Raw genomic sequence first — 9,838 nt, 5'->3', positions numbered from 1 at the left:
CCTGCTAACGCTTAAGCGAGTGCCTGATTTTACTCCCACAAGTCGTCAGTGGAATGACTCTAGTGCTTGGAGTGATGCAGGGCCAGAAAGGGTTAAGCATCCTGCAGGATGGGTGACCCAAATTCAACCCTTAGAGACATTTTGGCATTGTGTGTTTCCATATGTATGGTTAGAGGTTAACAGTGTTATCAAACAGTTCCTGTCTATGCTGTATTCTCTTAATTCAGAGACCAAAGGAAATATTAAAATTTAAATGAACTGTAAATATAGTGACAGGTTTCAGAGTAGCAGCCGTGTTAGTCTGTATTCGCAAAAAGAAAAAGGAGGACTTGTGGCATCTTAGAGACTAACCAATTTATCTGAGCATAAGCTTTCGTGGGCTACAGCCCAATTCATCGGATGCATAGAATGGATGCATCCGATGAAGTGAGCTGTAGCCCACGAAAGCTTATGCTCTAATAAATTTCTTAGTCTCTAAGAAAGTCCACAAGTCCGCCTGTTCTTTTTGTAAACATAGTGACATCTGACATCTGCTGGGAGAGGAATACAGCAGTGCACAGACAATCCAGGAAGGTTTTGGAGAGCGTTAGGGACAACTTCCTGGTGCAAGTGCTGGAGGAACCAACTAGGGGCTGTTCTTCTCTTGATCTGCTGCTCACAAACAGGGAAGAATTGGTAGGGGAAGTAGAAGTGGGTGGCAACCTGGGCAGCAGTGACCATGAGATGGTTGAGTTCAGGATCCTGAAAAAAGGAAGCAAGGAGAGCAGCAGCATATGGACCCTGGCCTTCAGAAAAGCAGACTTTGACTCCCTCAGGGAACTGGTGGGCAGGATCCCCAGGGAGGCGAATATGAGGGGGAAGGAGTCCAGGAGAGCTGGCTGTATTTTAAAGAAGCCTTATTGAGGGTGCAGGAACAAACCATCCCTATATGCAGAAAGAATAGCAAATATGGCAGGCAACCAGCATGGCTTAGCAGCGAAATCTTTGGTGAGCTTAAACACAAAAAGGAAGCTTACAAGACGTGGAAACTTGGACAGGTGACTAGGGAGGAGTATAAAAATATTGCTCGACCAGGAAGGCCAAAGCACAATTAGAGATGCAGCTATCAAGGAATATGAAGGGTAACAAGAAAGGTTTCTATGGGTATGTTAGCAACAAGAAGGTGGTCAGGGAAAGTTTGGGACCCTTACTGAATGGGGGAGGCAACCTAGTGACAGAGGATGTGGAAAAAGCTGAAGTACTCAATGCTTTTTTTGCCTCGGTCTTCACAGACAAGGTGCACTGGGCAGCAGGTAAGCAGCCTTCAGTGGTGAAGGAACAGGTTAAGGACTACTTAGAAAAGCTGGACATGCACAAGTCCATGGGGCCGGATGTGCTGCATCCGAGGGCGCTGAGGAACTTGGCTGATGTGATTGCAGAGCCATTGGCCATTATCTTTGAAAACTCGTGGCAATCGGGGGAGGTCCCGGACAACTGGAAAAAGGCAAATATAGTGCCCATCTTTTAAAAAGGGAAGAAGGAGAACCTGGGGAACTACAGACCAGTCAGCCTCACCTCAGTCCCTGAAAAAATCATGAAGCAGGTCCTCAAGGAATCCATTTTGAAGCACTTGGAGGAGAGGAAGGTGATCAGGAACAGTCAACATGGATTCACCAAGGGCAAGTCATGCCTGACCAACCTGATTGCCTTCTATGATGAGATAACTGGCTCTGTGGATATGGGGAAAGCAGTGGACATGATGTATCTTGACTTTAGCAAAGCTTTTGGTACGGTCTCCCACAGTATTCTTGCCAGCAAGTTAAAGAAGTATGGGCTGGATGAATGGACTCCAAGGTGGATAGAAAGCTGACTCGATCATTGGGCCCAATGGGTAGTGATCAACGGCTCGATGTCTAGTTGGCAGCCGGTATTAAGTGGAGTGCCCCAAGGTCGGTCCTGAGGATGGTGTGGATTGCACCCTCAGCAAGTTCACGGATGACACGAAACTGTGGGGAGAGGTAGATACGCTGGAGGGTAGGGATAGGGTCCAGAGTGACCTAGTCAAATTGGAGGATCGGGCCAAAAGAAATCTGATGAGGTTCATCAAGGACAAGTGCAGAGTCCTGCACTTAGGAAGGAAGAACCCCATGCACTGCTACAGGCTGGGGACCGAATGGCTCGGCAGCAGTTCTGCAGAAAAGGACCTGGGGATTACAGGTCTACTTCAAAGTCTCCATGATTGCCTGTTTTTCACCTAAGGACTCCAAGTTGTCAAGAGAAGGCCTGGAACTGTATAAAAAATCCCTTGGGTCCTGATCCTTTTTATTTCAGATCTGCTTGATGCTTCATGCAGGGGAATCTTAAATCGTAAGACTGAGATCTCCAGTCCTAATCTGGATCACCCTGAGTATGAACATTGGACTATAACATATGGACTGATTCTGAAAGAACTCTTTGCAACTACAAAGCTCACCATCTTTACCATGAATCTGAGCTCAGAACTGTACTCATGTCTGTATGTATACTGATCTTTTAACCAATATTCTCTTTTCTTTTTAAATAAATTTTAGTTTAGTTAATAAGAATTGGCTATAGTGTGTATTTGGGTAAGATCTGGAATATTCATTAACCTGGGAGGTAATGTGTCCAATCCTTTGGGATTGGTAGAACTTTCCTATATGATTAATACGATTTTCAGTAATCCTCATCATATTTGGCTTGGCTGGCTGGGTGGGAGCCCACAGCAGGATTGCTTCAAGGGAACTGTGTTGTGGCTTGGTGAATCTAAGTACTGGACTATTCACCAGCTTTGGGGATTGTCTGCCCCATTCTTTGCAGTTTGCCCTAATTGAGTAACTCCAGTGTGGCCCCCTGGGAGCCCGGTCACACATGTACATCACAGTATTGGGGTTTAGATATAGGAACTCCAGCTTGTGACAGCAGAGCACGGGGAGCAAGGCTACTACAGACTGCATAGGTTCTGGGCCTGTGCAGTGTGACCTCTACAATGCAGCACAGAATACAATCATGCACTGTGAAATAATGCAGTACAGCTTGATGTCAAGTGAAATAAAACCATACGATAGTCACTAATACAATGCACTATAAAAAAATGGAAAAATATACCCAGGAAATCATTCTAGGCAATACAAGAGGAAATGCAATGCAATGCACAACAGCATATTACAGCATAAAATAGGGTAGCAGTCTGTGAAATATTATCGTCAATTATGCAAAGTAAAAGAGTGGTGAGCAATGCAATATGAAATCACATATTGCAAAATACATGCAGGTCCATATCCAAGAAGACAGACCAGTGCTGTAAAGCACTGAACGCTCACGCTATACTGCCTCTAGGGCATGAGAGGATCAAGCCTGATATTGGGCAGAAAGGAATTTAAAAGCAAATAGATATTGGGAGCTAGCTGCTGCCGAAATGGACTTCAGGCCCTGGAGCAGTTTGCAAGATTTTAGTCTTAGTGCTGTCTTCTGCAGAGTTTAAGATTTGGTTTAAAAAAATAGATTTCTATTTAATTTTTCAGCAAAGATGGAGTGAACCCTGTCAATTCTTACCCCATCAGTCAGACAGTGTTGCAGGAAATAAATAACAGCTTCAGCAAAACCCCATTCAGTTCAATGACCTGTTAATTCAGCCCAGCTGTGAATCCTTCCAGGGCTCAGATCTGGGCTCTGCAAACCATTCACCCAGTTAAGATCACAGTTGAAATTAAAGGTAAGAAAGTTTCCATTGAAGTTATTAAATTGCAATTTAACTCAATGGTGTGAACTAGTTTGGAAAGGCTAGTCTAGAGACGGATCCCAACCCTTTGAACAATGACTCCAGGGACGGGACATGAAGGTTGTGATTTGCATGCAATTAACTCAGGAGGAATGATCGTAAAAAGTGACATTAACTCCTCTGCAAGGGTCAGGGATAAATAGTTCCAGCATTTCCTCAACCCCCCTGGTCACATCCTGGGGTGCAATCGAGATCAGTGCAGGGCAAACAGTGACACCCCTGCATCCAAAGACCAGTGAGGCTGGGACCAGAAGGGACCACTGCGATCATCCAGGCTAGTAGAGAACAGGCCACAGGGCTACCTTGAATTAACCCCGGTTTGAGCTAGAGTAGCTTTTAGAAAAACAACCAAGCTTGATTTTAAAATTGCCCCTGACAGAGAACCCATTGTGAGCCAGAGCCACAGAAATAATGAGATTGGCTTAAAAATCATGCAATCTAAAGAAAGTAATAAAGGCTGGATTCTTTTTACTTGCCTCCTATTATTGTTTGGTTTTTTGAGCCATTTGGGATCATTGCTTCAAGATTTTCTCCCCAACCATTAGAGTTAACAACTTGCTTTTTAAAGACGAGCGCCGAGGTTCTTACACAATCTCACGACCCCGGGAGCTGAGAGGTCACTCACCTGCCCGAGAGAGCTGGCCACACAGCCTCTGTTCCAAGAGAAAAGGAGGACTTGTGGCACCTTAGAGACTAACCAATTTATTTGAGCATAAGCTTTCGTGAGCTACAGCTCACTTCATCAGATGCATACTGTGGAAAGTGTGGAAGATCTTCTTATATACACACAAAGCATGAAAAAATACCTCCTCCCACCCCACTCTCCTGCTGGTAATAGCTTATCTAAAGTGATCACTCTTAAGCTATTACGAGCAGGAGAGTGGGGTGGGAGGAGGTATTTTTTCATGCTTTGTGTGTATATAAAAAGATCTTCTACACTTTCCACAGTATGCATCCGATGAAGTGAGCTGTAGCTCACGAAAGCTTATGCTCAAATAAATTGGTTAGTCTCTAAGGTGCCTCAAGTCCTCCTTTTCTTTTTGCAAATACAGACTAACACTGGCTGTTACTCTGAAACCTGTTCCAACCTGTTTGTATCCCAGCTGAAGTTTGATTAATAGCTATTAAGGCCAAAAGGGTCCCCTGTAGTCTGACCTCCTCTACATCATAGGCAGAGAATCTCAGCCACTCATTCCAGCATCAAGCTCACGGCCCTCGCTTAGCTCCATCTTGTCCTTTAGAAATAGGGTGACCAGATGTCCTGATTATATAGGGACATTCCTGATATTCCGGGATTTTTCTTATATAGGCACCTATTACCCCCCACACTCTGTCCCGATTTTTCATACTTGCTATCTGGGCACCCTATTTAGAAAGAGCTGCAATCTTGATGTAAAGACTCCAGGTGATGGAGAACCACCAGAGCCCAGGTTAGTTACCCTCCCTGTTTAAAGAATTGCCCCTCACTTCTACTCTGAACGTATCTAGCTTCAGCTCCCTTTGATTTCATTGTGCCATACCCACTGGGTGCCCTGACTAGCATTTGTAAACGCAGGTTAATTGGCAGGCAATTAACTTGAGTTAATAAGACCTCCAGTGCAGACCTGCCCAATGGAAGGTGAATTCTGTAACCTATTCCGTGAAAGCCTTGGGAGTCTCTCAGAGCCCGGAAGAGAAGAGTCATTCAAAACAGGCCATTCTACTAAGATAAATTAAATAGATGTAACTCCATTGATGAGTCATAAAGGTCATGGCTTTAAATGAATACACTCTGCAGAAGGATCCCAGAGTGACTCCTGGAGGAAATACTTCTAATGGGACTAGTTGGGCAGTGAAGGGTATGTTCTGTGTATGTTCCCACTCAGATCTGAGCTGTAGTCGTAATTGCTAAAGACTTAATTATTGTGCTAGCCTTTTAAAGGGGAGTGAATGCAGCGTTGCCAACTCTCCCCATTTCATTGCAAGTCTCATGATATGTGGTGGTTTTCTTAAAGCCCCAGGTCCCAGAGTCATGGTATTATGTAAAAAGAAAAAGGAGTACTTGTGGCACCTTAGAGACTATCCGATGAAGTGAGCTGTAGCTCACGAAAGCTCATGCTCAAATAAATTGGTTAGTCTCTAAGGTGCCACAAGTCCTCCTTTTCTTTTTGCGAATACAGGCTAACACGGCTGTTACTCTGAAACCTGATATTATGTAAGAATCTCAGCTTTCATTTAAAAAAACCCAAGCTTCTAGCTCCCTTAGCTGTAGAAAAAAGCTTGAAAACACAAATCTAGAAGGCAAATAAAAGATCTCAAAATTGTTATTTTGAAAATTTCATGATTTTTAAACCAAACTTATGGGAGTTTTTTGCTGGGGGGAGGCACTGATTCATGACTTTTTGAATCCTTGTGCTTGGTGATGATGTGAATTTCATTTCCCATAATAAGGCTGGGATTAAGTATTCATTGACTCTTAGGCCTGAGGGACCCACTGGGATCATTCTAGTCTGACCTCATGTATACACAGGCGATAGGACTGCCCTGAATTCAATCCTGATTGAATTAGAGCTGGGGCAGGCAAATTTTTTGGCCCAAGGGCCACATCTGGGAATAGAAATTGTATGGCAGGCCATGAATGCTCACAAAATTGGGGTTGGGGTGCAGGAGGGGGTGAGGGCTCTGGTTGGGGGTGCAGACTCTGGGGTGGGGCTGGGGATGAGGGGTTTGGGGTGCAGGAGGGTGCCCTGGGCTGGGATCGAGTGGTTTGGAGGGTGGCAGGGGGTTGGGCCACAGGGAGAGGCTCAGGGGTGCAGGCTGCGGGTGATGCTTACCTCAAGTGGCTCCTGGAAGCAGGGGCATGACCCCCTTCGGCTCCTACGTGGAGGCACAGTCAGGCGTCTCTGCATGCTACCCCATCCGCAGGCACCACCCCTGCAGCTCCCATTGGCTGTGGTTCCCGGCCAATGGGTGCTGCGGGGGTGGCATTGGGGTGGGTGTAGCAGGCAGAGCAGAGCCCCCTGGCTGCCCCTATGCGTAGGAGCCGGAGGGGTGCCATGCCGCTGCTTCCAAGAGCCCTGTGGAGCGGTCCCCGACCCTGCTCCCTGGTTGGACTGCAGGAGTGGGGCAAGCCCCAGACCCCACTCCCCAGCGGAGCTCGAGGGCCGGATTAAAACAGCTGGCGGGCCAGATCTGGCCCAGGGGACGTAGTTTGCAAACCCCAGAATTAGAGCAAATCTTATAGAAAAACATTGCCAGTGACAGCAAATAGATCTAAGCGTTGCTGGTGATGTCACCATTTGATTTAAATCAGTCCGCCCTGATAGAAATCATGTTCCCAGAGCACCTACCGGCTCTAACTGAAATCACGGAACTGCATATAATTAATTAATCCAAATGTTAATATTTATAAATAAACGATACACGAATATGAGCACAGTAGAAATAAATACATAGGAAGGGTGGTATTTGTGCGCCCCTACCCTAGGCAATGCATATAGACATCCTGATCCGTATAAATAAAGCATTTCCAATGACTGTTTTACAGCACCCCAGTCCATGCTTGGCACAGCACATGCTTTCCTGAATCGGGGCCCGTGCTCGGGGGTGTACATTAAGGCAAAGCACTTACGTACTTCACTTGAAGCATGTGCTTAAATCCCATTCACTCCGAAGGGATTTAAGTTAGTCCCATAAGGCTGAATGCGTGGGTAAGTGCTTTGCTGAGTCTGGGCGCAGATAAGTGCTGTCCCTGCCCTGGGTCGCTGACATCCAACGGAGCTGGTACAGATGCAGGGGTTGGATGGCAAAGCAGAATTAGCATTGTATTATTATCATTTCGCTAATTTTTCTACCTGCGGAACCGCGGAATTCCTTGCCTGGATCAGTTCAGTGGGCCCATCTACCCCAGCATCCTGTCTCTAAGAGCGGCCAGCACCAGCTGCTCCAGAGACAGGGGCAAAAGCCCTACAAGGATGGGCTCATCTGCCTTCAGGAGATGAGTCGCCACTCCCCAGCCATATCATATTAGGGTCTGAGAGTTTACACCCCAGTCAATTGATGTTTGATCCTATCTAGTGTCACTCTGGATTGTCTCACTGTCCATAGAAATCTCCCACCCTTTGGGGGATCCTGCTGAGCTCTTGGCCCCAATGAGGTCTTGTGGTAATGAGTTCCACAGTCTAACTATAGGAGAGACAGTGTTTCCTAGTGGCTAGAGCACTGGGCTAGGGCGCAGGAAACGTGGCTTCTATACTTGGCTCTGCTGGGTGACGTTAGCCAGTCATAGCCCCTCTCTGTGCCTCAGTTTCCCCCTCTATATGAGGGGAATAATCATCCTGACTCCTTTGTACAATGTGTTGAGAGCTTCTGATGAGATGAGCACACCACTATTGTTTTCAAGTCCCCTCTTATTCGCCTCCTATTGTTAATTATTCTCTCTCTTGCTGGGGTGCCGGCAGGCTGCAGTCCTGGCTCAGGGCTGTACAGAGACAGGCCATTCCACAATCTGAGACAGACAGACGGGGGAGCACAAGGACGCAGTGAGGCTCTGCATTGGGGGCACCCCACTGGCCAGGCGCCCACTGGCCCAGCCCCGACAAAGGTCTAACGACCTCTTATGGCTGGAAGTTGAAGCTGGACAAATTCTGACGGGAAATAAGGTGTGAATTTGTACCCCAGTGGAACTAACGACTAAGATGCCCAGGGCAGCGGTGGATTATTCCCCGTTCCTGGCAATGTAGGGCACTGAGATGGGGGGGTGGGTTTGTCAGGGTGTGTCTACATGGCAACACCCCCCCACACACACCAGTGAGTCTCAGACCCCGGGTGGGGGCTGCAGACTGGGGCTCATGCTACGGCCCTACAAACAGCCATGTAGCCATTTGGGCTGGGGCTGGAGCTCGGGTTCTGCACCCACCCCAGGTCCAGTGCCTGGGCCCATTACCCCCCCCCACCCCGCGGGGTGTACACCCCCTCGAGCTCCCCCATATCCCCCTAGTGGTCAACTCGTTATATGCAGAGTTGCCACTTTAGCCACTTTCCAACTGGGTCTAGTTCCAAATTTTCTCGTTGGAAAACAATTCCACTGAGTCTGGCTGGAAATTTGAATTGAAACCGAACCCTGAACACTCCCTTTCAAAGCGGGTGGGTGCTGAGAGGCTCGTCCCTGAGAGCCCGTAACGGGTTTGAAAGGAGGAATGGCGACGCGTTGCCTCACATCGCTGCGTTTGTTCTGCCAACGCCGGCAGCCGGCGCCCGGCCCGGTGCGTTCCTTTCGGCCGTGCTGGCCGACCTGATAATGTCACATTCCGATTCATAAACAACTAGAAATCGGCAGCCGCCCCAAGGCTGCTGTTTATTGGTGTTTTATCCTGTCTAGAACGTGGGGCCCAGACTTAGCGCCAAATGGCCTTCCTGGTGAAAACGTACGGTCCACCTTCGCCTCAGGGCCTAGCCCTTGACCCCCCTGGAAATTCAAACACCCTCTCCCCTCTGATTTCAATTCCTGGGGAAAACCCTGACACGGCCGACCACCTCTGCAGACCCTGGCTCTGCGCGGCTCCGGTTTTTGTTTGGCTGTGTGGACATCCCAAAGAGATCAGCTCTGATTTAGCCAGGGGTGAATCCAGAGCAGGGCTCTGGCCTGTCTATACAGGAGTGAATCTGGAGCAGGGGCTATCTGGGGTGAATCTGGAACAGGGCTCTGGCCTGTTTATACAGGAGTGAATCCAGAGCAGGGGCTATCTGGGGTGAATCTGGAACAGGGCTCTGGTCTGTGCTATACAGGGGTGAATCCAGAGCAGGGCTCCGGCCTGTCTAGACAGGAGCGAATCCAGAGCAGGGGCTATCGGGGGTGAATCCGGAGCAGGGCTCTGGCCTGTCTAGACAGGAGCGAATCCAGAGCAGGGGCTATCGGGGGTGAATCCAGAGCAGGGCTCCGGCCTGTCTAGACACAAGTGAATCCGAAGCAGGGCTCTGGCCTGTCTAGACAGGAGCGAATCCAGAGCAGGGGCTATCGGGGGTGAATCCGGAGCAGGGCTCTGGCCTGTCTAGACAGGAGTGAATCCGGAGCAGGGGCTA

This window comes from Lepidochelys olivacea (genome assembly GCF_965140295.1).
Source record: "Lepidochelys olivacea isolate rLepOli2 genome assembly, chromosome: 14".
NCBI lineage: Eukaryota > Metazoa > Chordata > Testudines > Cheloniidae > Lepidochelys > Lepidochelys olivacea.
The sequence above is the reverse complement of the archived record's forward strand: the minus strand, read 5'-3'. Positions refer to the sequence as shown.